The following is an 18,912-nucleotide window of genomic DNA, read 5'->3' as shown; positions in this document are numbered from 1 at the left end:
GGCCATTCTCACTGAGCTAACTGTGCCCTGGGCCCTTCTCACTGACTGTACCCTGGGGCCATTCTCGCTGACTAACTGTACCCTGGGGCCATTCTCACTGAACTAACTGTACCCTGGGGCCCTTCTCACTAACTGTACCCTGGGGCCATTCTCACTGACTGTGCCCTGGGGTCATTCTCACTAACTGTACCCTGGGGCCATTCTCACTGACTGTACCCTGGGGCCCTTCTCACTAACTGTACCCTGGGGCCATTCTCACTGAGCTAACTGTGCCCTGGGCCCTTCTCATTAACTGTACCCTGGGGCCATTCTCACTAACTGTACCGTGGGGCCATTCTCACTGACTAACTGTGCCCCAACAGATGAGGTACAAACAATAATGGAGAAACTTACCAGATATTTACCTCGCCTGGAGACAAAGCCACTTCAACACGGCCCACTCACATAATGGCCGTTCCGTTTGCCCTTGCCGTAGTTTTGTACGCCCTAATGAATCCCGTTCACTGATTGGGCACAGTCCAACTCCAAAAACTGCCATGAAGTGCTGCCTTTTTAATCTTCAGCTGCAAACCCAAGTGAAATTGCCTCTTCTGCTCATGTTCCTAGTAAATGATCAGGCACAGTTCAACTCCTGATATGTTTGACTTCGATCTTAAAATAAAAAGGTAGCAGCTGGAAATAGCTTCTGGTTATTTTATACAACAAAAACACGAAATGTGAAATATTTAAGGGGAACCTGATGGGGAATGTCTTCACTCAGAGGGTGATGTGAGTGTGGAATGAGCTGCCAGCAGAAATGGTGGATGTGGGTTTGATTTCAATATTTCACACAAATCCGGATAGGTACATGGATGGGAGGGGTAGGGAGGGCCATGGTCCGGGTGCAGGCTGATGGAATGAGGCAGAATTATAGTTTGGCATGGACTAGATGGGTTGAAGGGCCTGTTTCTGTGCAATAGTGCTCTGTGACTCTATGAGAAGGAAAAAAGACAAACATACTTTGTAAATAATGCATTTATTAAAAAGACAAATCACAGAGTCCAATAAGTTGCATAAGCTTTGTTTATAAAAGAAGTTATCAAATGTATATTTGAATCATCAGGAATAGAGGCAGATATATCATCAGAATAGAGGCAAAAATACTGGATTGTGCACAAAGTTCTCTAGATACATCCTGCTTGGTCCCAGCATTCACCAAATATGCAGTGGCAGAATTTTAGCACCAGGAGCACTGAACAGGACGATTTCTTATGGCGGAAAACAGGGCATTGGGAAGAATCTGCTCATGACAGTTGGGATTTGGTGGGGGGAGACTGTAATGCGCTGTAAGGTTTCACTGTTAATGTAATGATTTCTCTGTAGCAGCAATGTTTAGGTTGTGACTAGAGATAATGGCGCTTTGGAATGTGTGTTATTCAATGAGAGGCATGTTCTTTCTTGTGGGTCTGGGAGCAGGGATTCTGCGGTCTTTTATCGGCAAGAGATGAAGAGAGAAGATGCGGATGGAACGAGTTGGTAGACCTGCAGATGGAGTGGACTTGGTGCGAGGGTCAATGGACAGCAACTCACTTCATTACTTAATGAATACTTTGCTTCAGTATTCACTACTGTTATGTACCCCAAGGCTTCATTTTTTTTGTGGACTGTCACTTTAAAACGCCGAAAGAATGAGACTGACTTTTGGACACTGTTTGAGCTGCGAGAGAGAGAGAGAGAGAGAGAGAGAGAGAGAGAGAGAGAGAGAGAGAGAGAGAGAGAGAGAGAGAGAGAGAGAGAGAGAGAGGTGGAGTTATTTGATGGACAATCAAATGTTATGGTTTTTCTGCAGCTTGTTTTGAATATACAAGGACACACATATACACACAGCTCAGAGTCAAAATGGATTCTGTCAATGAAAGACACCAGTGAGTCAGTCGCTGGTTTAAACTTTCAGTAGCCCAAAAGGAGTGAGTTGAGATCAATCCAGTGTATTGATAAATGACTCTCACAAGTTTGCTGCAACTAGAAGAAGTTTGCAGCGAGAGAGGAGAGGAGAGGAAGGTTTGAAACAGAAGAAACCTAGTGACAAAGAAATCACTGTTTGGACTCTCTCCAAGTAGCCTGTAAGGCTGAGTTTGTTTCCATTCAAATATGAAAGTGTGATTCTCACTTAGTTAATCCACAGGAGTGGGTTCTTTGGTGAGGGGAAAACCTTTGTGAATACCACATGTGTGTTTACCCTTTGTCTGGGTGTGGTAGTTCACAGAAGAAAGGGACCCCTGTGGAGTTACTTCGTATGTTGTGGAACTGGATAAGTGGCTATCACGTTGTGTGATTGAGGTAACCTTGTGAAATCTACCGGTGTGTTGACCCTTGCCTGGGTGGTGGTTCCCTTGAAGATGGTCCCCTTTGTGATAAGCTACTGTTGGTGATAATCCATACATGGATTCTGTTTGAGTGTCCCGTGGCCACCACTTTGAGATGTCCTGTAGCTGAATTTGGGTGTGGCACCACTTGTGTTGAAAGGATATTCGTTGAAGATCACTGTCGGTGATACTTCGTGTGTGGAGTGGAACAACTTCAGAGATAAAACCTACTGATAATGTTATTTTGTATTGCTGTCGTGGAATCTGGGGAATATTGACGTAATTGCCTTCTCACAACATTCGCCTTTGGATTACAAATCTCTCACATTAATTAACCTGTGCATTTCAACTGAACTTTCTTATATACCATTGTAAGACTGTAACTCTTGCCACCCAAGCTTGAATGAGTTTGGGAATTATATTAATACACATATATACATATAACATTGCTAACTTTTGATTTACCTGGTTTAAATTGCTATATGACGTAATCAATAATAGTGTTTGTTAACAGTAAATCCAGACCCCAGGTGTGTTCTGTTGGTGCTGATATTTTTACAGGCTTGCGTGTACGTAACTCTACAGAAAAGGATCTTACTCAATGAATACTTTGCTTCAGTATTCACTATGGAAAAGGATCTTAGCGATTGTAGGGGTGACTTGCAGCAGACTGAAAAGCTTGAGCATGTAGATATTAAGAAAGAGAATGTGCTGGAGCTTTTGGAAAGCATCAAGTTGGATAAGTCACCAGGACCAGATGAGATGTACCCCAGGCTACTGTGGCAGGCGAGGAAGGAGATTGCTGAGCTTCTGGCGATGACCTTTGCATCATCAATGAGGATGGGAGAGGTTCCGGACGATTGGATGGTTGCAGATGTTGTTCCCTTATTCAAGAAAGGGAGTAGAGATAACCCAGGAAATTATAGACCAGTGAGTCTTACTTCAGTGGCTGGTAAGTTGATGGAGAAGATCCTGAGAGGCAGGATTTGTGAACATTTGAAGAGGCATAATATGATTAGGAATAGTCAGCATGGCTTTATCAAAGGCAGGTCGTGTCTTATGAGCCTGATTGAATTTTTTGAGGATGTGACTAAACACATTGATGAAGGTAGAGCAGTAGATGTAGTGTATATGGATTTCAGCAAGGCATTTGATAAGGTACCTCATGCAAGGCTATAGAGAAAGTAAGGAGGCAGGGGATCCAAGGGGACATTGCTTTGTGGATCCAGAACTGGTTTGCCCACAGAAGACAAAGAGTGATTGTAGACGGTCATATTCTGCATGGAGGTCAGTGACCAATGGTGTGCCTCAGGGATCTGTTCTGGGACCCCTACTCTTCATGATTTTTATAAATGACCTGGATGAGGAAGTGGAGGGATAGGTTAGTAAGTTTACTGATGGCACGAAGGTTGGGGGTGTTGTGGATAGTGTGGAGGGTTGTCAGAGATTACAGTGGGATAGGATGCAAAACTGGGCTGAGAAGTGGCAGATGGAGTTCAACCCAGATAAGTGTGCGGTGATTCATTTTGGTAGGTCAAACATGATGGCAGAATATAGTATTAATGTTAAGACTCCTAGCAGTGTGGAGATCAGAGGGATCTTGGGGTCCGAGTCCATAGGACACTTAAAGCTGCTACGCAGGTGGACTCTGTGGTTAAGAAGGCATTGGCCTTCATTAATCCTGGGATTGAGTTTAAGAGCCAAGAGGTAATGTTGCAGCTAAATAGAACATTGGTCAGACCCCACTTGGAGTACTATGCTCAATTCTGGTCGCCTCACTACAGGAAGGACGTGGAAACCATAGAAAGGGTGCACAGGAGATCTACAAGGATGTTGCCTGGATTGCGGAGCATGTCCTATGAGAATAGGTTGAGTGAACTCAGTCTTTTCTCCTTGGAGCGACAGATTATGGGAGGTGACCTGATAGAAGTGTACAAGATAATGAGAGGCATTGATCGTGTGGATAGTCAGAGGCTTTTTCCCAGGGCTAAAATGGCTAGCATGAGAGGGCACAGTTTTAAGGTGCTTGGAAGCAGGTACAGAGGAGATATCAGGGGTAATTTTTTTTTAAGCAGAGAGTAGTGAGTGCATGGAATGAACTGCCAGCAGCGGTGGTGGAGGTGGAAACAATAGGGTCTTTTAAGAGACTCCTGGATGGATACATGGAGCTTGGAAAAATAGAGGGCTATGGGTAACCCTAGGTAGTTCTAAAGGCCCTTTTTCTTTTTATTTTCTTTACTAACCCTATAGTCAGATTAAGATTTATAAAGTTCAATTGTTAAATTGCAAATGGTGTACTGTCTGATATTTTGCAGTTTGGATTTGTAACCAGGCAACACATCACGCAGCATCCACACAAACGAGATTCATCAGTTTGGCTGGGCCAAAGGCTGTCTTCCCCTAGACAAACGCATGCTGGCCAAACCTGAGGGTTATACTACATAAGAGATACACTGGACCAAGTTTCAAAAGCAAATTAAAATACAAGTTGGAATCGGTTAAACTTGACAAAACAACGGTGGTGACTCCTACCCAACTGAAGGAGTTCCTGGATCTTGCACAGTCTGCATCAGAAGCTTTCAAACAATCACAGCAACGGACAGAACAGAAAGAAGTAAGAGCTGACTGGCATGAATGGAGGACCAGATCAAAACCTGACATGTACAATACCTCTGGATATCTGGGAGAGATTGAAGTTGCTCTGTATGTTATTCAACAAAAGGAAATGAAGCTGAAGAAGATTGCAGACTTCTTCTGAAATGCATAACAGCAATCCGTCAGTCATTCAGAGGGTGCTACGGACGAATGAGTCATTCCAAACATCCTGTTGCACACTTCTATCTCTGCAAAGAACAAGGTTTGAAGAGATTCACACACAAAGCAAAAATTGATCAAATTTTCAGAAAGGTGCCAAACCCCAATTCCTTATGGCAATCTGGAGAAATCTGGAAGGAACCTGATGTCAAAAGACTTCTTGTCCGCATGAAGGGCAGGAAGGGGAGGATAACAAGGTGTACGCAGAGTTTGGCAGTGTCAAAATTCCTGTGAGACCAGTATATTTGGGCAAGTTGAGAAGTGGTCTAAGCATTGAGAATGTATCCTTCTACTTGGGGTTCTCTATGGATGGACCAATTGCATATGACATTGAGACTACAATTTAAGTGTTACAGATAGGGGCTCTGAGAAAACACTGATACACAGCTTTGTACATAGCTTTCCATCAGACTTCAAAATAGAACACAGACCTTAGAAATTTACAGAACAACACCGGCCCTTCAGACTATGATATTGTGCCAACCTTCTAAGACCCTAAGACACAGGAGCAGAATTAGGCCATTCAGCCCATCGAGTCTGCTCTGCCATTCCATCATGGCTGATCCCGGATCCCACTGAACCCCATACACCTGCCTTCTCTCCATATCCTGTGATGCCCTGACCAATCAGGAAACTATCAACTTCTTCTTTAAATATCTCCACAAAATTGGCCTCCACCGAGGTCTGTGGCAGAGCATTCCACAGAATAACTACTCTCTGGTTTAAAAAAAATTCCATAAGACCATAAAATATAGAAGCAGAAGTAGGCCATTCAGCCCATTGAGTCTGCTCCATCATTCAATCATGGGCTGATCCAATTATTCCAGTCATCCCCACTCCCCTGCCTTCTCCCCAAAGCCTTTGATGCCTTGGCTAATCAAAAACGTATCTATCTCTGCCTTAAATACACCCAATGACTGGCCTCTACAGCCATGTGGCAACAAATTCCACAGATTTACCACCCCTTGACTGAAGTAATTTCTCTGCATCTCAGTTCTAAAAGGACGTCCTTCAATACTGAAGTTCTGCCCTCTTGTCCTAGAATCCCCTACCATTGGGAAATAACTTTGCCATGTCTAATCTGTTCAGGCCTTTTATCATTCGGAATGTTTCTATGAGATCGCTCCTCATTCTCCTGAACTCCAGGGAATACAGCCCAAGAGCAGCCAGACGTTCCTCATACGGTAACCCTTTCATTCCTGGAATCATTCTCGTGAATCTTCTCTGAACCCTCTCCACTGTCAGTATATCCTTTCTAAAATATGGAGCCCAAAACTGCACACAATACTCCAAGTGTGGTCTCACAAGTGCCTTATAGAGCCTCAACATCACATCCCTGCTCTTATATTCTATACCTCTAGAAATGAATGCCAACATTGCATTCGCCTTCTTCACAACCAATTCAACCTGGAGGTTAACCTTTAGGGTATCCTGCACAAGGACTCCCAAGTCCCTTTGCATCTCTGCATTTTGAATTCTCTCCACATCTAAATAATAATCTGCTTGTTTATTTCTTCCATCAAAGTGCATGACCACACACTTTCCAACATTGTATTTCATTTGCCACTTCTTTGCCCATTCCCCTAAATTATCTAAGTTTGTCTGCAAGCTCTCTGTTTCCTCAACACTACCTGCTCCTCCACCTATCTTTGTATCATCGGTAAATTTAGCCACAAATCCATTAATCCCATAGTCCAAATTATTGACATACATCATAAAAAGCAGCAGTCCCAACACTGACCCCTGTGGAACTCCACTGGTAACCGGCAGCCAGCCAGTATAGGATTGCTTTATTTCCACTCTCTGTTTTCTGCTGACCAGCCAATGCTCCACCTACGCTAGTAACTTCCCTGTAATTCTATGGGCTCTGATCTTGCTAAGCAGCCTCATGTGCTGCACCTTGTCAAAGGCCTTCTGAAAATCCAAGTACACCATATCTACTGCATCTCCTTTGCCTACCCTGCTTGTAATTTCTTCAAAGAATTGCTGTAGGTTTGTCAGGCAGGATTTTGGCCTATCTTGTCATGTGCCTCTAGGTACGCCATAATCTTGTCCCTAACAATCAATTCCAACAATTTCCCAATACTGATGTCAGGGTAAAGTTTCCTTTCTGCTGCCTCCCACCCTTCTTAAATAGCGGAGTAACATTTGCAATTTTCCAGTCATCCGGTATAATGCCAGAACCTATCAATTCTTGAAAGATCATCATTACTGCCTCCACAATCTCTTCAACTATTTCCTTCAGAATCTGAGGGTGCATTCCATCATGTCCAGGAGATTTATCCACCCTTAGACCATCAAACTTCCTGAGCACGTTCTCAGTCGTAATTTTCATTGCACATATTTCACTTCCCTGACACTCTTGAAAGTCCAGTATACTGCAGATGTCTTCCACTGTGAGGACTGATGCAAAATATGCATTCAGTTCCTCTGCCATCTCTATGTCTCTTATACCAATATTTCCAATGTCATTTTCTACTGGTCCTATATCTACCCTCGACTCTCTTTTACTCTTTATATACTTAAAAAAGCTTTTAGTATCTTCTTTGATATTAGACATCAGCTTCCTCTCATAATTCATCTTTTCCTTCTGAATGACCTTCTTCATTTCCTTCTGCAAGTTTTTAAAAGCTTCCCAATCCTCTATCTTCCCACAAGCTCTGGCGTCCTTGTATGCCCTCTCTTTTACTTTTACTTTGGCCCTGACTTCACTTGTCAGTCACGGCAGTGTTTTTCTTCCCTTTGAAAATTTCTTGTTATTTGAAATATATCTGTCACGAACTTCCCTCATTTTTTGCAGAAACTCCAGCCATTGCTGCTCTGCTGTCCTTCCTGCAAATGTCCCTTTCCAGTCAACTTCAGCCAGTTCCCCTCTCAGGCCATTGTAATTTCCTTTATTCCACTGAAATACTGACACATTGGATTTTATTTTTTCTCTCTCAAATTTCAATATGAACTCGATCATATTGTGATCACTTTTCCCTAAGGGTTCCTTAACCTTAAGCTCTCTTATCACCTCCAGATTATTGCACAACACCCAATCCAGCACAGCCAATCCCCTAGTGGGCTCAACAACAAGCTGTTCTAAAAAGCCATCCCTTAGACATTCTACAAATTCTCTCTCTTGAGATCCAGTACTGACCTGGTTTTCCCAATCCACTTTCATGTTAAAACCCCCAACGATTCTCATAACATTGCCTTTCTGACCTGCTGTTTGTTGACATTGAGATAATTCACCAACCCTTCCTTCAAAACACAAAGTTCAATCCAGGTGTAAAAGGCAGTGACATAGCTCTCCAAAAGGATAGGGGTCACACTTTGCTCCCCTGGTGCTACATAGGTCAGCCTATCTAGTGGTCTCCTAATTCTCTGAGACCTCCATATCACCTCACCTTACTCTTCTGGTTCAGACATTACTTGGGATACTTCTGGTCTACCTGGCGAGGCCTCCCCTGACTTATCACTTGTGCCCACCTGCAACTTGGACCCCACTGTCCTATGGCCAAGCCCTGCTTCATTCTTTGCAGGTTCCCACTGCAACCCAGGCTGTCCATAGATAATCCCCTCATTTCACCCGACTCAGCAGGAGAAGGGCTGGAAGTCTCTTCCTCAATCAATGGGGAATTAAGAAAAGGCAGCATATACCACACATCCACGTCCTCATCCTCCAAATCAGTATCCCTCTCAGGGGTGGGAGTTGGCCTAACCTCTCCTGCTTGGGCCCTGCAGTTGCCTCATGTTTCCACAGAGTCCTCTTACTAGGTGCAGGCTCCAAGTCGGACTCTGGGTCTACCTGCACCTCTTGTTCTAGGGGCAACAGGTGGTTCCGATGGAGAATCTTGACAGGCCCATTCCCATCCTCTGGTTTCACCCGGAACACTGGTAGGTTTGGCACCTGACTCTCCACCAGATAGGGCTTAGCCGCCCAGTGGTCTGCCAATTTATATTTCCCAGGTAACCCCAAATTCCTTAAGAGGACCCGGTCTCCTGGCAGGAGTTGGGAGAACCTCACTTTTTGATCATACCTCCTCTTATTCCCTTGATTCTGCTTGGCAGCTTCGACCCCAGCTAATTCATAAGCCTTTTCAGCTCTCTTCTCATGTTAGACACATACTTCAGGTATGGCTTTGGTGGTAAGTCACAAAAGACCTTTGGTGGTAAAACAAAGGTCAACAGGCAACCTCACCTTGCACCCAAATATCAGATAGCATGACGAGTACCCAGTAGCTTAATTTCGAGTACAGTTGTAACTGTGAATCAGATGTCCAATATGTTGACTCCACCTGCTGTTCTGCTGATCTCCATGGTCCCAAGCATGTCTAATATGTCTCTGGCTGGGGATCACCCTGCGGATGATAGGGAATGGTCCTTGACTTCTCGAATCCAAGCATGCCCAGTAACTCACGGATGAGTCTGCTTTCGAAATCCCATCCCTGATCTCTATGTATCCGGCTGGGAAAGCCATAATAAATGAAATACTTCTCCCGTAACACTTTGGCCACCATGAATGCCCTCTGGTCCTTGGTAGGAAAAGCCTGCACGTATCTGGTATAGTGGTCCATATGACTAAGACATTCACCATGTTGCTGGCATCGGGTTTTATTGACAGGAAATCCATACACACCAGGTCTAGGTGCCTTGCACTCTGCAGGTGGGAAAGGGAGCTGCCCACGTAGGCAGCGTCTTCCACCATATGGATCAAATGCAGGACTTGCAGTATTCTTCGACCTCCAACTTTATTTGAGACCAGTAAAACTGGCCTCTGAGCACTCCGTAGGTCTTTCAACCCCCTAATGTCCAGAATCATCATGAAGTGATTTCAACGTAATCCTCCGATACTTCTCGGGCAGAACCAGCTGGCAACGCTGAGGTCAGACCGGGGGTGATATGACCCAGTATAGGATCTGGTTCCACAACTCCAACCAAGGCCATTCTCTCAGTAATGGAGGCACCACTGCGCATTTCATTTTCTCTGCCTGAGCCATGTCTCCCATTTCAACCGCTGACTAAATGATACCGATGCCTGGGTCTTCTCACTGAGCAGCTGCCACTTCCCCAGAACTCAATTCCAGCAGCCGATTTGTCTTCAGAGCAGTCAGGTTACAGTAATTTTGGGGAATGGCATCATTAGAAGCCCCCAATTGATCCACCACTCAATCCTGCCCCTCTTTTGCCTTCACGGTGATGGCAAACTGACACAGGGCCTTCACCCCAGGGGCAGGAATGCTCTCCCACTCCTCGTCCCTGTCCAGTCCCTCGTGCACCTGTCAGGACAAAGCATCAGCATCAATGTTCCTGCTTTCCAGACAGTACTTCAGGCTGAAATCATAGACAGACAATGCCGCCAGCCACCGATGGCCTGTGGCATCCAGTTTCGCCAAGGTAAGGACATAATTTAGGGAGTTGTCCGTCCTCGCCTCAAACTTGGCCCCATAGAGGTAGTCACTCAGCTTATCCACCACCGCCCATTTCAACGCCAGAAATTCCAGCTTCTCTCGGAGGGTGACAGACTCCAGCTGACAAATGCAATGGGCCTCAACCCGGAGCCCTGATCCTTGATACAGGATGCCCCCTAAACCCTCTTGGCTGGCATCCGTGTACAATACATACGGCAATTGGCGGTCCGCATAATGCTGCACCAGCACCTGGGTCAGCAGCTCCTTCAGCAACTGAAGGGCCTCCTCACATTTTGCATCCCACCTCCATCCAAAGGGCTCCAACAGGCTAAGATACTCTCCACCCTCCTGTCTTTTCTTCCCCCTCCCATAGAACCATAGAACCATAGAACATTACAACACAGAAACAGGCCTTTTGGCCCTTCTTGGCTGTGCCGAACCATTTTTCTGCCTAGTCCCACTGACCTGCACCTGGGCCATATCCCTCCAAACTCCTCTCATCCATGTACCTGTCCAAGATTTTCTTAAAAGTCAAAAGTGAGCCTGCATTCAACCACTTCATCTGGCAGCTCATTCCACACTCCCACCACTCTCTGTGTGAAGAAGCCCCCCCCAATGTACTCTTTAAACTTTCCCCCTTCACCCTTAACCCATGACCTCTGTTTTTTTTCTCCCCTAGCCTCAGTGGAAAAAGCCTGCTTGCATTCACTCTATCTATACCCATCATAATTTTATACACCTCTATCAAATCACCCCTCATTCTCCTACACTCCAGGGAATAAAGTCCTAACCTATTCAACCTTTCTCTGTAACTCAGTTTCTCAAGTCCCGGCAACATCTTTGTAAACCTTCTCTGCACTCTTTCAACCTTATTAATATCCTTCCTGTAATTCGGTGACCTAAACTGCCCACAATACTCCAAATACGGCCTCACCAATGTCTTATACAACCTCACCATAACATTCCAACCCTTATACTCAATACTTTGATTTATAAAGGCCAATGTACCAAAAACTTTCTTTACGACCCTATCTACTTGTGAAGCCACTTTTAGGGAATTATGTATCTGTACTCCCAGATCCCTCTGTTCTACTGTACTCCTCAGTGCCCTACCATTTACCTTGTATGTTCTACCTTGGTTTGACCTTCCAAAGTGCAATACCTCACACTTGTCTGCATTAAACTCCATCTGCCATTTTTCTGCCCATTCCTCAAACTGGTCCAAATCCCTCTGCAAGCTTTGAAAACCTTCCTCACTGTCCACTACACCTCCAATCTTTGTATCATCAGCAAATTTGCTGATCCAATTTGCCACATTATCATCCAGATCATTGATATAGATGCCAAATAACAATGGACCCAGCACTGATCCCTGTGGCACACCACTAGTCACAGGCCTCCACTCAGAGTAGCAATCCTCCACTACCACTTTATGGTTTCTTCCATTGAGCCAATGTCTAATCCAGTTTACTACCTCTCCATGTATACCTAGCTACTGAATCTTCCTAACTAACCTCCCGTGCGGGACCTTGTCAAAGGCCTTACTGAAGTTCATGTAGACAACATCCACTGCCTTCCCTTCATCCACTTTCCTGGTAACTTCCTCGAAAAACTCTAATAGACTGGTTAAACATGACCTACCATGCACAAAGCCATGCTGACTTTTTCTAATAAGTTCCTGTCTATCCAAATACTTGTAGATCCTATCTTACAAGATCACAAGACAAAGGAGCAGAAGTAGGCTATTTGGCCCATTGAGTCTGCTCCGCCACTCCACCATGAGCTAAACTATTCTCCCATCTAGTTCCAATTTCCGGCTTTTTTCCCATATCCCTTGATACCCTGACTAATCAGATGCCTGTCAATCTCCTCCTTAAAAGCCTTCAATGATTGGGACTCCACAGCTGTATGTGGCAATGAATTCCATAAATCCACAACCCTCTGGCTAAAAAAATTTCTCCTCATCTCTGTTTTAAATGGGTACCCTCTAATTCTAAGACTGTGACCTCTTGTCCTGGACTCACCCACCAAGGGAAACAGCCTTTCCACATTTACTCTGTCCAACATTAACATGTTACATTAACATCAACATCTCTTAGTATTCCTTCCAATAATTTACCTATTACCGATGTCAAACTTACTGGCATATAATTTCCCGGCTTACTTTTTGAGCCTTTTTAAAACAACGGAACTACATGAGCTATCCTCCAATCCTTCGGCACCTGACCAGTGGATATCAACATTTTAAATATTTCTGCCAGGGTCCCTGCAATTTCAACACTAGTCTCTTTCAAGGTCTGAGGGAATACCCTGTCAGGTCCTGGGGATATATCTACTCTGATTTTCCTCAAGACATCAAGCAGCTCCTCCTTTTTAATCTGTATAAGTTCCATGACCTCCCTACTTGTTTGCCTTATTTCCATAGACTCCATTCCAGTTTCCTTAGTAAATACAGATGCAAAAAACCCATTTAATATCTCTCCCATTTCTTTTGGGTCCATACATAGCCGACCACTCTGATCTTCAAGAGGACCAATTTTATCCCTTACTATCCTTTTGCTCTTAACATACCTGTAGAAGCTCTTAGGATTATCCTTCACCCTGACTGCCAAAGCAACCTCATGTCTTCTTTCAGCCTTCCTGATTTCTTTCTTAAGTATTTTCTTACTCTTTTTATACTCCTCAAGCATCTTATTTCCTCCCTGTTGCCCATACATGTTATACATCTCTCTCTTCTTCTTTATCAGAGTTCCAGTATCCCTCGAGAACCAAGGTTCCTTATTCTTATTCATTTTGCCTTTAACCCTGACCGGAACATACAAACTCTGCACTCAAAATTTCTCCTTTGAAGGCCTCCCACTTACCAATGACATCCTTGCCAGAGAACAACCTGTCCCAATCTACGCTTTTTAGATCCTTTCTCATTTCTTCAAATTTGGCCTTTTTCCAGTTTAGAACTTCAACCTGAGGACCAGATCTATCTTTATCCATGATCAAGTTGAAACTAAAGACGTTATGATCACTGGAACCAAAGTGTTCCCCTACACACACTTCCATCACCTGTCTTAACACATTTCCTAATAGGAGATCTAATATTGCATCCTCCCTAGTCGGTACATCTATATATTGATTTAGAAAACTTTCCTGAACACATTTTACAAACTCTAACCCATCTAGACCTTTAACAGTATGGGAGTCCCAATCAATGTGTGGAAAATTAAAATCCGCTACAATCACAACTTTCTGTCTCCTGCAGTTGTCTATTATCTCTCTGCAGATTTGCTCCTCCAATTCTCACTGACTATTGGGTGGTCTATAATACAACACTATTAATGTGGTCATACCTTTCCTGTTTCTCAGCTCCACCCATATGGCCTCAGTAGACAAGCCCTCTAATCTGTCCTGCTGAAGCACTGCTGTAATATTTTCCCGGACTAGCAAAGCCAGTGATGCACCATCAATAACTCTCAGAGACAGGAGGCAAAAGATAGGCTTTTATTAGTTGCAAACGTGACCACAACATCTTGGAGACTGAGGGAGGAGCAGTGCATCCAATCGCCTTTATACAGGGGTCTGTGGGAGGAGCCACAGGAGCAGTCAGCAGAGGGGCATGTCCAGACAGGTATATGTAGTTCACCACAGCCAGCCAGCCTTCATCCCTCTGCCTCTATCACGTCTGAAACATCGGAACCCTGGAACATTGAGCTGCCAGTCCTGCCCCTCCTGTAGCCAAGTTTCAGTAATGGCTATGATGTCATAATTCCATGTGTCAATCCAGGCCCTCAGCTCATCTCCCTTTCCCACAATACTCCTCGCATTGAAATATACACACCTCAGAAGATTATTACCACCACACACAACCTTACTATTTGTGACTTTGCATGAACTACTAACATCATTTATTTTTACCCCCGTTCCACTATCTACTCTGGCACTCTGGTTCCCATCCCCTTGCAAATCTAGTTTAAACCCTCCCCAATAACACTAGCAAACTTCCCTGCAAGTATATTGGTCCCCTTGTAGTTCAGGTGTAACCCATCTCTCTTGTACAGGTCCTACCTGCCCCAGAAGAGGTCCCAATGATCCTGAAATCTGAAACCCTGTCCCCTATACCAGTTTCTCAGCCACGTGTTCATCTGCCAGAGCATCCTACTCTTACCCTCACTGGCACATGACACAGGCAGCAATCCAAAGATTACTACCCTCGAGGTCCTGTTTTTCAACTTCCTACCAAGCTCTCTGTACTCACTCTTCAGGACCTTCTGACTCTTTCTACCTATGTCATTGGCACCGACGTGTACCACGACATCTGGCTGATCACCCTCCTGCCTCAGAATGCTGTGCACGCGATCAGAGACATCCCTGACCCTGGCACCCGGGAGGCAACAAACCATCCGGGAGTCTCTGTCACGACCACAGAATCTCCTATCTGTACCCCTGATTATGGAGTCCCCTATCACTACAGCTCTCCTCTTCTTCCTCCCTCCCTTCTGCACCGCAGAACCAGACTCGGTGCCAGAGATCCGTCTGCCGCAGCTTGTCCCAGGTAAGCCATCCCCCCCCAACAGTATCCAAATCGGTATACCTGTTTTGGAGGGGAATGGCCACAGGGGAACCCTGCACTACTTGCCCTTTCCCCTTCCCTCGCCTGACGGTAACCCAATTACCTGTGCCCTGTTCCTTAGGTGTAACTACCTCCCAGAAGCTATTATCTATAAATTACTCAGTCTCCAGAATGATCCGGAGGTCATCCAGCTCCTGCTTCAGTCCCCTAACGCGGTCTGTTAGGAGGTGCAGCTGGATGCACTTCTTGCAGGTATCGTTGTCAGGGATACCGGAGGTCTCCCTGACTTCCCACATCCTGCAAGAGGAGCATTCTAACATCCTGTCTGGCATTTTCTCTAGTCTGAACAAAAAAAAGAAAACAGAAGCCTACCGGAACCTATCCTCGCCTCTGCCTGTTTCTCGCCGAAGCCTGATTGAGCCAAGGCCGTCCCACTCCGACTGAGTCCACTCCAACAATGGCCGCTGTATATGGCGGTCTTTCTTTTAAACAGCGCGCTATGTCACGTGCCTGCGCAGTCTAGCCTCTTTTCCCCGATCAGTTAAAGAAAAGAAAAACGAGCTTCCCTCCGCGATGCTTCAGTCTTCCACTCTCAACCTCTTTCTTCCCCAAGGGAGGGTAACCGCACAGAAGCTGATTCATAGGGTGACTCACTTTCGCGTAGCCTTTCACAAACCTCCGATAGTAACCACAGAACCTGAGGAATGAGGGCAGAGTGCTCACAGTCTGGGGTCTTGGCCAAGTGGTAACCGCCTCAATCTTAGCTGGGTTTGTAGCTACTCCATCCTGTGAGACTATGTGCCCAACATAGCAAACAGACGTTTGGCAGAACTGGCACTTGTCCAGGGAAAGATTTAACCCTTCAGTTTTCAGGCAGCCCAGCACCTTCAGTAGCCTCACTTCATGTTCCTCCAAGGTGGATCCAAACACTATAAGGTCATCCAGATACACCAATACCTCAAGGAAGTTCATATCTCCTACCATCTTTTCCATGACCTGCTGGAAGGTTACAGAGGCTTCCAAAATGCCCTGGGTCATCCTTTCAAACTGGAAGAATCCAAGGGGACATATAAATGCTGTCTGCTCTTTGTCAGCCTCACTGATGGAGATCTGGTAATATCCACTCCTCAAGTCCAGCACACTGAACCACTTCGCACCACTCAGCTAGGCCAGCATGTCTTCAATCCTCAGGAAAGTATACCTGTTCAGAGTCTATAGTCCACACACATCCGTACCTTCCCATTCTTCCTTCAGGCCACTACTATTGGGGATGCATAGGGGCTTCGGGACTCAGTGATGATCCCAGCTTCCTTCAGCTTGCACAAATGCTGCTGAACGTCCTCCACCTCTGCGGGGGCCAGTCTCCAAGATCACTCTCTAAACGGGGTGTCCTCAGTCACCCGGATAGTGTGACAAATGCTCTTGGAACAACGCACATCAAACTCGTCAGTGGAAAAGACACCTTCCAGCTTCAACATCTTCCAACCCACAGGAACTAGGGAGTCCCCGAAGTTGAATGACTCAGCGGTCAACTTTCCCTCTTTTTCCAATAGTTTCTCACCGGCTGGTCTCACAGAGACACGAGACATTACTGTTACCGGGAACAGATGCGCCAGAGGCATCCCCTGCTTGAAGGTGACCTCCCTCTTCATAGTGTTCCTGACTATCACTGCCATCCTGCTTGCCTGTACAACCGAGGGCTTCTGCAATTCGAGCCTCACCAGTACCCCAGCAGGAAATCCTGAACCCGCCCCCCCGCCGTTGTCTTCCAGAGAAGCCACTAAGAGGGCCTCGCTCTCAGGCGCTCCAGGAAATTTGGGGGACCCCATCACTCTCGCTACTTTCCCAGACCATGCCACCATTGGATTTGACTGGGTGAGCCACACAATTCCTCGTCTAAATTCAGTATCCGGCCTAATGCTGCCACGCACTTCCTTAAAGCATCTCAAAACATCAGGTGAATGGATAATGTTCCCAGAAAGCTCTCGCCAGCCTTCTCCTTTCAGGCCTCCATGATTTTCCTCACAAGACGGGTGCTGGTTCCCACCAAAGCTGAAACGCCACCCTTCTCAACGGGGTCTGGACAAACCAGCACTAATGTATCAAGGACCTCAGATGCTCCCACATCCACCTCCGAAAACTCCAGCTTCACTGACAAATAACCATCATAGGGATAATCACTTAGCACTAAGCCCCCATATCTCCAGTGCCCTGAATGGTGTCAATGGTAAATGCTTCAGATACCGGTTGTAAAACAAACGGTACAACAGCATGACCTGTGACCTGGTGCCGAGTATGCCTTTAGCATAAATACCCTCTATCCGTAGCGACACACTGGAGCATGGTCCCACCAAGCCTTCAGGAATAGGGCCTTTCACTTTCGGGGGTTCTTGGTATATTGCTGGGAACGTGTTCTCCCAGAGACACCAGGCCAATCCCTTACTGGGTCTCCTCTAAGTTTTCCCAATGACTCTCTTAGGTACCCGGGGGCTCACTTACCTTCTTGCATGACACCTACTGCCAGCAACCCTCCGCATTGTTCGTCCTGCTAGGGGATTTGCTCCCCCCATCAGCTCCATCATATGGGGGAGGGTTACACCCACTGATAACAGCCGATGTACCTCCGTTCTCAACTCTGCCACTATCTCCTCTACCGGTCACCGGGGCAGGCTATCCATGGTCACTACTGAGGGGCTACTACTGAGGACTGTACACTGCAGACGGAGGCCTCCTGCACCTCCGATGTGTCCTCCTCCTCCTGCTGTACCTCTCTGATCAGCTCAACAAATGAGAGAGGGGAGTGCATCTTACGAGACTGTCGGTGACCCCAAGCAATCAGATTTCTGGGACTGAGTGCCCTTGGCTATCTGGTCCATTCTTAACTGATCCACGTCAACCTCCTGAATGACCCCTCTGCATCGCAAGCAATTTAGCTGCTTCTCTAGCTGAAAAATGTAAGCAAAAAGCTTCTCTCCCTTCTCTTGACGCATGTTCTGAAACCCCACCATGAGCTCCAGTGGGCTTCCTGTCATACCAAAAGCGCTCTCCAATGCGCCCAGATAATCGGCAAGGTCAGCAAGTTTTCACAGTTCTTACCACGTCAGCAGCTCACCCACTCAAACTCTCAACCAATCTCTGTTGCTTTACGTCATTAGGGTACTGCCACTCATCTAACAACTGAGAGGTCTGCTCCGCCCAAGTCTCATACTCCTCTTCCCCTTCAGGGGTGGGCATTATTCCAGAGAATAAGCGGAGCCTACCATAGCAGGGACCTTGAACCTGGATATTTTTCCATTTATTCGCCAGAGAGGTAGGGTGGATACTGCCTCAGAATTCTCACTCTTCACTGGGGAACGTGAACATTCCAAATCTGACCACTCCTTCCCCTCACTCCTGAGAAACGATAGAACCCTGTCTTTGAAGTCTCCGCCCTCAGCTATGGGAAGCTTGACTTGTGACTCATCCCGCTCTGCAACACATTCTCCTCCTTGACAGTATGGACAGGCCATGGCCCTGCCTCAGCTGGGGCAGCGATAGACATTGGCAGTTCCACTCCCGTTACATCAGCACAAGTCCGAACTAAAACAACGTCTGAGCCTGCCATTTTATCAAATCTCCGCCCTATAACCACAACTTTTCCACCAGCTTTAACCGTACTCAAAAATCGAATAAATAATTCATCCAGGGTACGAATATCCATCCCGCTCAACACACATATGCATTAGTTACTGGTAATCCCATGGAGGCACACCTACACTCTATCCTGTCAGCATCCACATGAGCACAGACTTCA

This window comes from Hemitrygon akajei, chromosome 20 (genome assembly GCF_048418815.1).
Source record: "Hemitrygon akajei chromosome 20, sHemAka1.3, whole genome shotgun sequence".
Lineage (NCBI taxonomy): Eukaryota > Metazoa > Chordata > Chondrichthyes > Myliobatiformes > Dasyatidae > Hemitrygon > Hemitrygon akajei.
The sequence above is the reverse complement of the archived record's forward strand: the minus strand, read 5'-3'. Positions refer to the sequence as shown.